We start from the raw sequence: 13889 nt of genomic DNA on the forward strand, positions 1-13889 counted from the left end.
AGAAGTAGTACCAATAGAAGCAGACCCTGCTCCAAACTCTAACCATGTGAGTAGGCAAGAAGATGAAGGGAGCATGGGACAAAACATCTGATATGCCTCTGCTGTGATTTTTGTTTTTCTGGGACATAAGCCAAATGGATGCGTGCAGAAAGACAATTAGAGCTGGGGGAAAGGGAAGAGTGGGACAGCAGTGGAAGAGATTGGAAGATTCGGAGCTAGGGGAGCCTGGGGGAAGGTGACAGTGGAAGGAGCAGATGATTAATAGATGAACTGCAGAGAGCTCTGGGTACAAACAGGTGTACAAAATGTTGAGTGGGTTGGAAGGTATTGAAATCTTCTCTACTGGCAAGAATAAGACCAGCCTTCTCTGAACCTTTAATAGTCACATAAGATTAACTCTTCACAGCTGCAAGAAGACTTCAAAGAGAGGAATTTTAGCTCCTCTCTCTTATTTTCCTTCAGATTGGACTCAGTTTGCACTCAACAAAGGTCATGTACTTCATCAGTTTCCATTAGCCTGGATACATCAAGTAAAACTTCAGTCTCTACCCTCTTCAAATAACTTGAAACAGCTGCTTGGATATTTGCAAGTGCAAGCAGAAGGAATGGATTGTGGTTACAGGATCACAATCAAGTGAGTGAACAACTCTGAAAAACAGTGACCAGGAAGCAACCACTAACTGATAATGGTAACACACCTGTAGCCCTGTGTGCACCTGCAAAGTGGTTTTGGATACAACAGCATTACAGGCTGTTTTGCTAAAAAATGAATTAAGAATACCAGTCTTGGAGATAACAGAGATCTCAGACTGCTTTTCTTCTAGGGAAGCAAATAGCCACCATGTTGCCTTGTGTCAGCCCCAGACATAATCAGCTTAGTGCCCCGGATTCAGCAGCAGGAAAGGTTACATGCATGTGCAAATAATAGCAAATAAAGTTTGCTCCAGATCTCCTCTTTCTCTTCCCCTTCCATCACTCTGCAGCTCAGCCTCAGCATTCCCCATTACTGCCTGCCCCTGCCTCTGATGTTGGCTGGGCTATCTGAACATGCCTGCTGTCTGAGGATGTACTTTTGAATAAATGGTGCATGTAAAGGGGTACTAGTTATATGCATGAAAATGTTGCAATAGCTAGCCTGATTTCCATCTGGCAAAATCTGGGAGTAAATCCATTGACGTCAGTAGAACTGAAAGGATATAAATATAATTGAAGTCAGACCCTATATTTTTAAGGTTAAGCCTAAAAAATACTGTAACTTACTCTCCCTCCTTCCCCCTCAAATCTTTTCTCTTTCAAGCTCTGTCACAAATTTAAATGTCTTAATTGGGATTTCGTCTGTTTCTGTCCACTTAAATCAAGGATCTGTCAGTAAAGAATTTTAGGAGATGCAGTGGTGAAGCTCTCCTGACCCCCTACCTATCTTTAGAAAATCTCAATGGTTTCTGGTTCTGAAAAACCGTGGCAGCAGAACAAAGTTGTTCTTTTCTGCCTTGGTCAGTTGTATCAAGCTGTGTATCTGTAGCTATGTTTAGTTCAGAGCACAAACATGAAGCAGAAATGGAAGCTTTTTTGGCAAGCAAAGAATGTGATTTTCAGCCCATTCACACAGAATGGTGTTAATTAATAGATTGTTTTCTGACAAATAGTTAATTGTGCCTGACTGTTTTCCATATGGCTAAGGAAATAAAAAAGCCAAAGAGGACAGAGTATTTAAAAATCCAGAAATTTTGGTATGAATCTGCTGATATGATAGCCAGTGCAATCTCATTTGCTCTACTTCTAAAAATGGTTATGTGAATATTAGCATATAACTATGTAATGAAATACATAGTTCCCAATTTTTATTTTGCAGTATTACTCAACTAAATTACTTAAGATTTTTTCCTACCAATATATAAGATGCTTAGGCCAATACAGACTACAAAAGAAATCTCAACAAACAGACAAATATTCATCTCTGTTGTAGGAATAAAAGCAAGAGAAATAATCTGTAAAATTTCCTAGTAAAATTTTCCTTCAGGGCAAGTATTTTTCTAACACCAAGGGTAGAATTACGTGTGGTCACTTGGTAATATTCACACGTGTTTGTCTTCTTGGAGTTTCCACTTTCTTGTAGTTGCAGAAGTTATAGCAGCTCTGTGATGTTCACGTTATCCTCAGCCAGCTCGTACTGTAAATGGCTGGCACTTGCTGGCTGGGGTGGTTTATTAGCCCACAGCAGGAAAGAAACTTCCATTGATCAAATCAGTTGGTTCGTGAGATCGTATGTCTTGTGCCAAAAATAATTTCTCTTTGGATAGGTGATATGTTTGTTAAGAGATCTCAAAGTCTAATGCTGTTACCAGGAAGTTCTTTATTTTATTAAATTATGTATCCCAGGGTTGTTTCTTAAATCTGAAAACTTAATTTCTCGTCCTATCTACACAGGTAGATAACCTGTAGCATGCAATCTGGTTATACTAACTTTGGAGATTAACTTTATTCTTCCCAAGTTTTTCTTCTAGAAGGATGTTCAGTTCTCAGTACAATTTTCTGAAAATAGTTAAATTCTGTAATTATTTTAAAAATACGAAACACTGACAATTAGAATAAATAGAGAACATTAGCTTTAAAAATTACATATCTTACAGTATGTAATTTGCTGATATTTGTGGGATTTAGTTCTGTAGATTGATATCCCTAATTGTGTATTTTAAAATAATCTAGATGAAATAACATGGCACAGCACTAAAGCCATTTGTCCTGTGTAGCTAATTTAAAGCTCAGCATAGGTAACTGCCAAGTAGAATATTCTTTATTTGTCTTCCTCCTGTTGAATATCCATCATTTCTATTAACACATGGCCTTCAATATTTGCTTCTTTTTACTTTTTTCTTTTCTTTTTTGTAGATAGTAGATTAATTAAAAGAGTTGTTGCTGTGATCTTGCCTGGTCTTGTAATATAAACAGTATCAGATCTGGGAAAGTCATGCCTTTTGGGAAGTGGCAGCTCATATCCCGACTATAGGTGGCAACCTCATAGCTTGAACACTTTTACTTTAGGGATATTTCTTTGCATCTTCTGAAATAAATAGGGTTTATGAAAGCTGAGCTCTCATTTTTATTGTATGTTCCTAGCCACTGAGAAAAGCTTGAAACTATGGAATGTCAGCAAAGCAAAAAGGCTTGATGTATCAGCAAGAATTAAAAATGTATTTTAAATACCAGACAAACCTCAGACTGATTTTCGAGCCCCAGTTGACATCCCCAAGGGAAATTTGGCTGATGACAGCTGGTAACAGTGGTTTCCTATTAAAGCTGCCTTGCCAGTTATTTTTGCATCATTGGGGATGTGTGTGTTTCTTCATGTGCCACACAGTTAGTGGTGACAGCTGTCCAGCAAATCACTGACTGCTGACAAACTGCAGTTATCCTCTAGCTCTGAACTTCCTCTCCTGCATTCTTCCCACTTACCCATTTCCTCTCTGACCATTGCTCTCCTGGAATTATTTTGGTGGGTTACAGTAAAGACCATCTTAATACTACTTTTAGCTTAAAAAGCAAATTCAAGTTTTCTGTTAGTCTCCCAAGCATGTAATGATACCTGAGCTTACAGTAACCCCAGGACCTCAGTGGCATGTGCTCCAGTTTGGGCAATGATTTCCTAATGGTGAAACTGGCCTAGGACTACAATAGAGTAGCTGAGGATTTCTGTCAGGGAAGTTTTCAAAGAGCAGGCTAGACAAATCTTGGGAACAAAGGCTGTCCTCCCCTGAACAGTGTTCATCTTCCAAGTCATCTAGGAGGTTCCTGGAGTGACACAGCTGGTGAGAGAGACAGCTCAGGAAGGCACCTGACTGGGCCTGTTGTTTGGGAATGGAGAAGGAGGGATGGGATGGGATGGGATGGGATGGGATGGGATGGGATGGGATGGGATGGGATGGGATGGGATGGGATGGGATGGGATGGGATGGGATGGCTGGAGGCTGTCTTGGGCACAGCAATCACAAAATGAGTTTTCAGTTTTGGGAGAAATAAGGAGAGGGGTCAGCAAAACTAGTAGCATGGGCTTTTGGAGGGCAGACTTTCATCCACTTGGGAGGCTGGTTCAGAGAATCCCTTGAGAAGAAGCACTAAAGGTCAGAGGAGTCCAGGGAGGCTGGAAAGTGTTCAGGAAGGAAATCCTAAAGGCACAGGAGCAGACCTTCCCTTTCTGCTGAAATATGAGTGGTGGGGATAAAGATAAGCCTGGCTGAATGGGGAGCTTTGACTAGAACTCAGGACAAAAAGGAGAGTTTATGACCTTTGGAAGACAGGATGGGGAACTCAGGAAGACTACAAGGATGTTGTGGGTTATGCAGGGAGAAAACTACAAGGGTGAAAGCCCATGTAGAACCTAACCTGGCTGCTGTGGTAAAAGTCAATAAAAATGTTCCTATAAATACATCAGCAAAAAAAGGAAGACTAAGGAGAATCTCCAGCCCTTATTGGAGGTGTGGGAAACCGCTGAGGTATTAAAAACCTTCTTTGTCTCAGTCTTTAATGGTAAGACCCAGTTGTTCTTTGAGTACCAAGCCCCCTGAACTGGGTTAACAGTTGGAATTGATGTTCTTAGAGATCTTTTCCAACTAAAGCAATTTTACATTTCTATGGTTCTATGACTCGATCTTCAGCTCTCTTTCTATGAATCTAAGCATTCATATTTCTGAACCAGTGACTGGCTTGGATTGATTTCTGCCTTCCTTCTGGAAGACAGAAAAATTACATGCTCAGTTTTTCAGTGTGGAAAGTGGCACTTTTGGTTAGATACCATTTGTCTTCTGTACAGATTCCTTAGAAAACAAATCGCAAATCAAACAGAACTCTCCGAAGGGGCAAAGATTTTAAATTCAGTTTTGTCTTCATTAAGTAGTGAAAGAAAGTGAATTGGATATTAAATGGAATAGCTGTTCATTTCTTACCTTTACTGGCACCCTGGGATCCACTCTTGCCAAGATCCACCTGGAAGACCTGCTGGATGTTCTCCCAGCTCTCCATACTGTCTGCCAAGGTGCAGCAAACTGAATCCCTCTTTGGTGAACAGAGGTCTCTCAGAGCCAGCTCAGCTGGCTTTCTGGGGAAAAAAAATAACCGTGCCCATCAGAAAATGTTGAATATGATAAATCAAAATGAAAAGTTTAAGTTTCTCCCCCTCCCTCCCCCCACCAAAAAAAGACAAAAACAGGTATGTTGCTTGGGTTACTTAGATAGCTTGTAGAGGTCTGTCGTTGTGATGATGGAAGTGCAGACATTAACCATTTTAAAAAAAAAGGTTTCAAATAATCAAATGGCTTTGAAGCTGACAACTAGGTAAATAAATAAATAAATTTGAAAAAAAAGACAAGTATAAGGTTTTTTTGTGATAAATTTTAATAAGTAGATTTGGATTCCAAATTGTGACTAATTTTCACCAAAGTTTTCAGACATCTGTGGCTGCTCCACATTCTTTCAAAAGTAAGTGAAATTTTTAAGATTTCTAGTTGAATTTTTGCTTTTTTAATAAGTCTTCCAAATATTTCTCAGCATTCTCAAAATTCTAGTTGATGAAGCATAGCATACAGTTTTTAATTGTTTTTTGAATTCACTCATTTGCTTGAGGTCGTTAGGTGCATTGCAGCCTATCAGTATTACTGGCTGTTGACCAATGACACACAGACTGAAATGACACAGTATTCTGGATTGTCCTTCAGACAACATAATAACAATGAGAACAAAACATGTTGTTCTCTCTCTATTGCTCCCCTACTGTTTTTTCTTCCAGCACTTGTGATTTATTATGACCCTTGAGTAAAGTAGTCAAATCTGTCAGTCTTCAAAAGGTACCAGTCATGATGGGCCATTATTTCTGAGACTGAATATTAGGGAAGGCAATGTGGTAGATAAAGGCACAGAACATCTCCTGGGACAGATTTCAGTCACTATAGTTTTAATGTAGACATTGATGATTACCTGTCCTTCCCCAAATAGACACTGTAATAATTTCAAATTGCATTTTTCATGTTTCAGCCATCATTAAAAACTGCAAGCTGCTTTCACATCAAAAGTCCACCTCCAGTATTCACATTTGATTGGAGACTGTTGAACAGTGTTCTTGACCTGATATTTAGAAATCCACACGCTTTTACTGGATTGAAAGGTGACATGCTTGTATCTTTTGAGGCAATGGGTATTATTACTCATTTATCTTAATGTGGAACCCATTTGATCAGCAGAGGTCAGATTCAATTGCAAATTATAGACTCTTCAGGGACAGTGAGTTGAAACTATGGTGTCTGCACATGGATTCTGCTCCTGTACAATTACCATTATGCCCCACTGATGATGATGTAGTCCCTTAAAAAGTTCTTCACCTTGGCTTGAACAGAACACCCTGCTCACAGCACAACTCCAGCACACAGTAACCTGCAGGGCATGGCAGGGAACAGTGGCTGTTCCTGGTATCCTGGAGCATACCTGTTTCCCCCACCACTAAGTAACAATATCTGTTCTTGGGCAGTTACACAGGAGATGTGGTAGAGCTTCCACAGCCTTCAACACAAAGTAGAATCCCTTTCCTTCTGTGGCTGACCCTGATGTGCAAAATGGCTCCATGGACTGAAGCAGAAGACACACAATTGTGCTGTGCTCCTTCCTGGTTTTTCACAGGGCAAGCCTGGCTTACTGGTGGAGGGAGACTACTCCATTTTAAAGAGAAGTACAGGCTTTTCCCCTAGTACTGTGTTTTTAGTGCTTTGCTATCCAGTGATTATTTTGGACACAATACAGCTGCTCACCTTTCCCAAAACTAAGCTGCATCTTAGAAGTACAGTTTCTACAACATTTTAATTTTGTGATTTTAATTTAAATATTTATTAAACGTCAGATAGCTGCTTCAGCAGCTTTTTGGTGATATGTTCATGAGACGTTTCAGAAAGCAAGTTTACAGCCACTTTTACATGCAGCCTGAAGAGGCCAGACACCTCACAAATAAGTTATGCATGCACACACAACAGATTAAAAGGTGTCTGCTAATAGCATCTTCACTTCTATCCTGAATGTGTGGTTGTGAGCTTGCTGGAAGAGAGATAGGTTGCTGTGTGAAACACTGGTGCTGGCAGATTAAACAGACAGTTGCTGACAGGTCATGGAGGTAAGTACTTGTGATTGCCTCCACTTTTACAGAGTTTTTTTTCCTTATAAATAGCAGGTTTGTGCTCACTCCCACTCTTCAGGCTTTCCATTCATTTGCTCAATCAGTATAACTGATTAGAAAACCCTGGGGTTAATGCTCTTTCCTTCCCTTTAGTCCTCCCTCCCCTGTGCCTCTTTTACAAGCAGTGCTAAAAATGTGACCTCTTCCAGTCCAGGTTTGTTCCCAGTCAAGTTTTCTTTGAAGTTCAGTTGAACTTTAGCTGTCCACTATCTCCTGATGAGCCTCAGTGGCCAGTGGAGCTGTGCTGACCTTCCTGTGTGTCTGATTTGTATCTGTCTCTGCCCTTGTGACTTAGAGGTTAGCCACTACCCTTGAGCAATGAAATGTCCTCTTACCTTCCCTGCTCTTCCCTGGCAATTTCTGAGAAGCAATAAAAATGAAAACAAGAAAGGACAGTAGGTTTTTCTACAGAGGTAATTTGGTTCAACACTATCATTTCAGGAGTGGACCTTTGCTATTTGCAAAGCTTTGCTATCATAAATTACTGGTATTCTAATTTAACACAGTGCTGTCATGGTCTGAAGTCGCTGCCATAGAAGAAAATGTGTTTTACTCAGGAAGCACCAGCATACTTCTTAAATCACAATGGTCAGCTTAACTAAGATGAAAAGCAATCAGTGTCCTAATAAATGGTGTGGGGCATTTGCATACTACCTCTTTGGTTTTCCCTGGAAAGATTCCTGACATTATCAAGAAGTTAGAATCTCCTGTCTCACTGAAGAATAGCTCTTACTTATGGACCTTCAAATCCCAACTTCGTGCATATCAGAAGGATTGTGGGTCATGGTTGACATTTCAGAAATAGATGAATTACCATTTTTTTCCTTTTTGAGTCCCCTGGACTTGGATTTCTGTGTATTTAGTTAATCAGTTTCTGTGGATCTCAAGACAACAAATCAGGATTTTAAACTTTTCTCATGTTGTTGTGTAATATATTTTTAGTTAAGGTAAAGTGAATAAAGTGTATGTGATGCTGGGTTTTTCACTCCCTTATATTTCTTATATTTAATCTCCTGCAATGGAAATGCAGAGTGTTAGACTCCATCAAGATACAAGGATCAAGGATGCACTTCTTATACAGTTCTAGAGGATTTAAGGCTCAAGGCAAATTATCCTGCAAACCCTTTAGGAGTGATAACTATTTTGTATTACTACTGCATTGATATTGGTGCAACATTCATGGAACACATGCATGAAAAGCTGTGTGTGAACAGAATAATTATACAGCCAACTTTTAACTCTATATGAAATCTATACGATGACTCTCTGACACAAATCTGGACTTCTTCAGTTTTTTCTGCTATTTCATATAGGTTGGAAGGAATTCAACCCCCCTGCTCTAAGTAGACCCAACTAGACCAGCTTGCTCAGGCCCTTGCCTAGTCATGTTGTGAGTAATTTGAGGGGTGGCAATTTGCAGTCTCTCCTGGTATCTGACCATCATGACACACGGAAGAGGTTTTTCTGAGTATCAAATCACAATTCCCCTTGCTTCAATCTGTGTATATTGAATGCCATCCTCTTTCAGTGCACCTCCAAGAAGAATTTGGCTCCATCTTCTCTGTAGTGTGGAAGACATGGAACCCTCCAGGCTTGTTTCCCAAGGGCATGGTCTAACGAGTTATTAGGAAAATTCCAGCTAACTTCACCAAACTCTGGAACAAACTTCTATTGCAAAATTGGGATCAGACATTCCTGTTTGGCTGTAGGAAAGGTCTCAGATCACCTGCCATTCTTGCACGGGTGAGTTCACAGCACTTAGGTACTTTTCTTGCCTGTAGAGGTCTTTGGATATGAGCCAGAGCTGTTTGAAAACCCCATTAGTCCAGAGAGTAAGGACATTGTTTGAAAATATTGCCGTTTTGATTTGTTTGACTGTGTTCATTTAGGCAAAAGTTGGCTTGTGTCCTGTCATTTTAAAGGATAATGAGAAGGAGTTCAGACTTGAACAGACCTGTCTTGAGAATGAGCGTCTTGTCCATGCTCAGCAGTGCCTGTAACTGAGGCTGTCAGTGTATTCCTGGGCTCTGCTTGGGGCACTGCAAGGGTTGGATCAGTGAGGTCCCTGCTGTGGCTTCCACCTGACCTGCGTGGCTCTGGCTGCTTGCACTGCACTGGTGCCAACCGCGTGCATCGCTCACTCACTGCTTACTGTTCACAGGAGCCAATATTGTGCCCTTTGGGGGATTTTCATCTGTGCATTGACTTTAATCCAGATCTGATAATGGCACAAGCCACCTTTGAGCCACCGCTGAGGTCAAAAAAAGAGAAAAAACAAAACCAGACACATTTTCATTAGCTTTTGTAAAAAATCCTAAACAACGTGCACATTATTTCCTGTTTAATACTGCAAAGTTTAGCAGCAAAACACGCCTCATCCCCATGTGGTATGGGAGGCGTTGATATCCCCTGCCTACGGCTGTCACTTACACCCACTCCTGCATCGCAATTTGCTCCCATCAAATGAGCTCGTGCAAATATCAGCGTTATTGCACATGCTGGGGTTTGCAGGATGTATTTCTGCATCCCTGCTGTTCATCTTGCAAAAACCCTTTCAGTCCCAGCTGTTATTTTCAGGAACTGACAAGTGGGTTTCTGTAAATTAATCAAATTTATTCTGAACATGGGTGTAACCCTTCATCAAAAGACAATGAAAAGGCAAGAAATACGTAGCAGAACATATCCCACCCTGTGTCAAATCTGGCTTGTCAGCACAGAGAGATTTTAAGGAAGAGGTAAAATAGCAAGAAATTTCTTTCTTGATTGCTCTTTCTGTGCTAAGTGTAAGAGGATAGTGTAGGTCTGGGATTTGGGAGGAGGTGTTGGAAAAGGGGGCTAAACAAACCACTTAACTGTAAACATAAACTTGCTAACTTCACAGTGGTCTCTGAAAAGACACATTTTCGATACTTGCTGCAGTGGAGTCTGCTGGCAGTTTATAATTTGTTTACTAAACAGGGAATGTAATTGAAATGTCCCTTTTGAGGTAACAAAAATATAAAATAGCTTCTCAGAGTAGACCAGGGCTTCTAATTTAATTATCTGTAAACCTCACAGATTAAAAGTATTTTTTCATCCATTCCTGACAGCCTGAAGTGGATGAATAACCAAAATTTAAAGAAAAACCTTTTAAAAAGGAGACCTGGCAGATGAAAGAGCAAAGGTTCAAACAGTTTGTAAAATGATTTATCTCCACGGAGATCCCCACTGTCTTTATGGCAACTAATTATATGTGAAAACTGTTAAAGGTTTGGAAGCTTGGTACCCACTGGAGGAGACAGGGGTCTCCATCACTTCAGGCACAACAAGCTGCCTCCTTTGAAACACTGCTGTGTACCAGGGGAGTTACTCCTTAAGGGTACATTGTGAGCAGTGGGCAGAAAAGCAGCAGGAGCAAAGTAGCCATACAGGTAGTGTTGAGCTTGTGTCACCACCTGCAGTCAGTCCTTGACACCACAGACCTGGTCCCAAAGCAAAGCCTGGCACTGCAAAGGCATCCGAAGGCAGCTGGAGCTCAGGCATGTCCTGGGTGCGTGGGGTCTGGCGCGTCCCAGCCCTGCGTGTGCCGCCCGTGTCCTGCACTGGAGCGTGGCTGTGCCAGCCAAAGGCTGATGGCCAAGGCTAGCTACTGGTGTGGCTACTGGAATTCAGCAGCTGTTCTTGCACAGGTTTTGTCTGCCCCCACATTCCCGTCTGTTCCCACCAGGTGTGCCAAGGAGCACTTGCCACTCCAGCAGAGACTGCAGTGTCCCTGTGGGAGCAGAACACTTAACCTGACTCTGCAAGGGAAGTCTGTGTCTGAGCAAGTCGTGAACACAGGTCTCCTCTTGTGTCATCCCAAGCCCAGCCATCATATTATCATACACAAAAATGATGAGATTTCATCCCTGCAGCACATTAAATATTTCCTGAATTTGGAAAGGTAAACCAAAGTGCACACGGGAAGAAGTGGTGTTTCCACGTAATGGGGTGAGTAAATGAGGAGCAGAGAGGTTTGGAGTAGCAAAACCTATTCTTCACTGTGCTTATTTTCTTAGAAAATGTTCTCCCTTTTCAAGTTTGTGCTTTAAGACTTTGATCTAGGGGCACAGTAGGCCTAGGAAACAAAAAAAAAATCAAGTTTGCTTCTGGTATAAACATTTACAGCTTCATTGACTTGAGGTGGAATTTCACCTGGGAATATAAATGGTGACCCCAGTGACACACAGAGGGAACACTGGTACCTGTTGCTTGGAGGTACTTGAGCAGTGCCCAGAACACCAGAAAAATATTTGCTGATTCATTTTGCTGTGAAGTACTTACTTTTCTGTAGTTCATCTGGAGTTGATCTAACAATTTTGACTTTGAAAAACGGTTGAGTTTGAAAAGTTTTTTAGACTGGATGGTGATTTTATTTGTCTGCAACACAGATCGATGCACTTTGAATTGTACATGTGCAAGTGGGAACTGGAGCGAAGAAATTGTATTGCAAGTGCCAGAATTCTGCAAAATTCTGGCTAAGGAGCAGGCCCTAATCATTATCTAAAACCATGCCTCCAAAATGTATCTCAAATGATGTTTAAATTTACTCTTACACAGGCATTTCATGCTATCTTTATGGTGTGTCAGATATTAAAACCTTTAAAACTTGAATAAATCCTTCACTTAGCTGCCCATAAGCGGCATGTTTTTTGCTTTTGTTTTGTAATTTGCTATTATACTGATGCTTGGTATGACACTTGTAGATCTGGATTAATTTCCCATGCTGATTTGTGATGAATGTGCCCTCTAGGCTAATGGTATCTTTTCAGCCTCTCTTCCTCCTTTGTAAAATTTGCTATTACCATTTACAGGACAGCATGTTCTCTTTGACACTTTCCAGAAGTGCCAACTGCCTGTTGAACAGCATGGCATGAGCTGTTCCAGCCTGATCCAAATCCTGCAATAAGGGAATAGTGATGCAATTCAAGGGTTTTAAGGAAAGGCAGTATCTTTTATTAGATCAGCTGTTACAGTTGGGAAAAGCCAGACAGGCTTTCAGGCACACAAATCCTTCTTCAGGTCTCAAATAGCAGCAGTGTTGCTTACACCAGCATTCCTCATCAGTGAGGCAGCTATGGTCCCAGGAAGGTTTAAAAACTGTGCTTAGAAGTGTGTGCATTGCATGGCCCTGCTTGCTGGGGAGGGCTGCAGCGCAGAACATGGGCAATCATTGTTCGCCTCTCGCCTCTTCCAGTGCACACCCTACAAACCAGGGATACATCCTACAAGGAGAGGTAGTGTAAGGTCACTTGTTCTTGAGGAAAATCTTCAATACCTTATGACCAAGCCACATCTTCTCCACAGTCACCCTGCTGTTGGGAAGGACTGAGGCAAAGCTGTGGGCTTCACAGTGCAGGTCATTAACTTCAGGATTTGTGCATGGAGATTCTGTCTCCTAATATTTACAGCTGTCCAGCAAAGAGTTGTGGGACCAGCTAGCAAAATCAGTGTTATTATCTTTCTGGTAATTTCTTTACAGAGAACAGTGTTTCCAAAAGTTTCTGAAGTTGCTGTTGACTGACCAGCCAACTGATAGCAAAACATGTGATTGAAAATGCTACACAGGCAGGATGGTTCTGCAGAAAAGCTGTGAACAGTGAACAGCTTCCTATAGTCTGTAGGTTGCTTGTGGTCACAGAAATTTCATATTTATCTTCCTTTTTCTTATCTAGAAATCTTTAAAAGTATGTACTAAAGTCTTTCTAGTTAAAGAACACAGGTGAGGTGGTCCAAAATTAAACGTTCATTAACATTTACTGAATGCTAACATTGCCTGTGACACTCATTTCTGTATTACCACACTAGGAACTGGGGTGTTAACTGTAGTTAATAGCTGTGGTATTAAGAAGCTGAGGATGCTTTTTGCTCATGTGAATATTTTCATGGTACATGGACTGTGAGAACTCTGGATTTTGCATTCTTTCCTGAGTGTAGTAATAGGTGTGTTAATTATGTGGCTTCTCTATTCAGCCCTATTTGAAAATGAAAGATTGTGTTTTAAGAAACTGTCACTACAAGAAAATTGTAAATAAGTATTAATGCTTCTGTAGAAATTGAAAGCATGAATTGTTAATGACTTCAAGAGACATGAAAAACCAATGAGCAAGTAATGCTGTAAATAGGAATATGATTATTGGAAAAGCTTAGTTCAGAGGGAGAAATACATCTTAAAAATCTTAGCTTAAGATCTGGTTTTGGGCGTTGTGTTCTGATGTAAAGGTGTGTTACATTACTCTTGAAAGCCCTTAAAAGTTTAGAAATCTGTGGGAGCCTATCTTTGTATAAAATACAACTGTTTCAAATGTGGTTCTGAATTACCATACCTGGGTGTGCCTTTTCCAGCCTGGCCAAACTTTGATCCCTTTTATATGTTTCTCCACCCTACAATGTGCCCAGTGACACATGCCCATGGCAAGTAGGCTGGCATCAACCACAGAACAGCACAGACAGTTGCTTCTCTATCCCAGAAGAGGTTTTAGTGGAGGAGTCATGAAGACAAGCAGATTCTCTGGTGAATTTCAGAATTTGTTGCATTCCTTTTAGTATCCAGCCAAGATGTTTGTGTTTGAAAGCATGGCTGTGAGTGTTACTGTGGACCAGTGTTTCTTTTTCTTTATGTGCACCAAAAGGAAAATTATTAGTTTGTCCATGAAAGAGC

At 40.8% G+C, this 13889-nt stretch overlaps 1 protein-coding gene across 1 annotated transcript in view; it reads left to right on the plus strand.

The window, feature by feature from the left end:
• Positions 1 to 13889, plus strand: part of SNTB1 (syntrophin beta 1) — a 122487-nt gene that overhangs the window by 93497 nt on the left and 15101 nt on the right. The window lies entirely within an intron of this gene.

Source organism: Anomalospiza imberbis, chromosome 1 (genome assembly GCF_031753505.1).
Source record: "Anomalospiza imberbis isolate Cuckoo-Finch-1a 21T00152 chromosome 1, ASM3175350v1, whole genome shotgun sequence".
NCBI lineage: Eukaryota > Metazoa > Chordata > Aves > Passeriformes > Viduidae > Anomalospiza > Anomalospiza imberbis.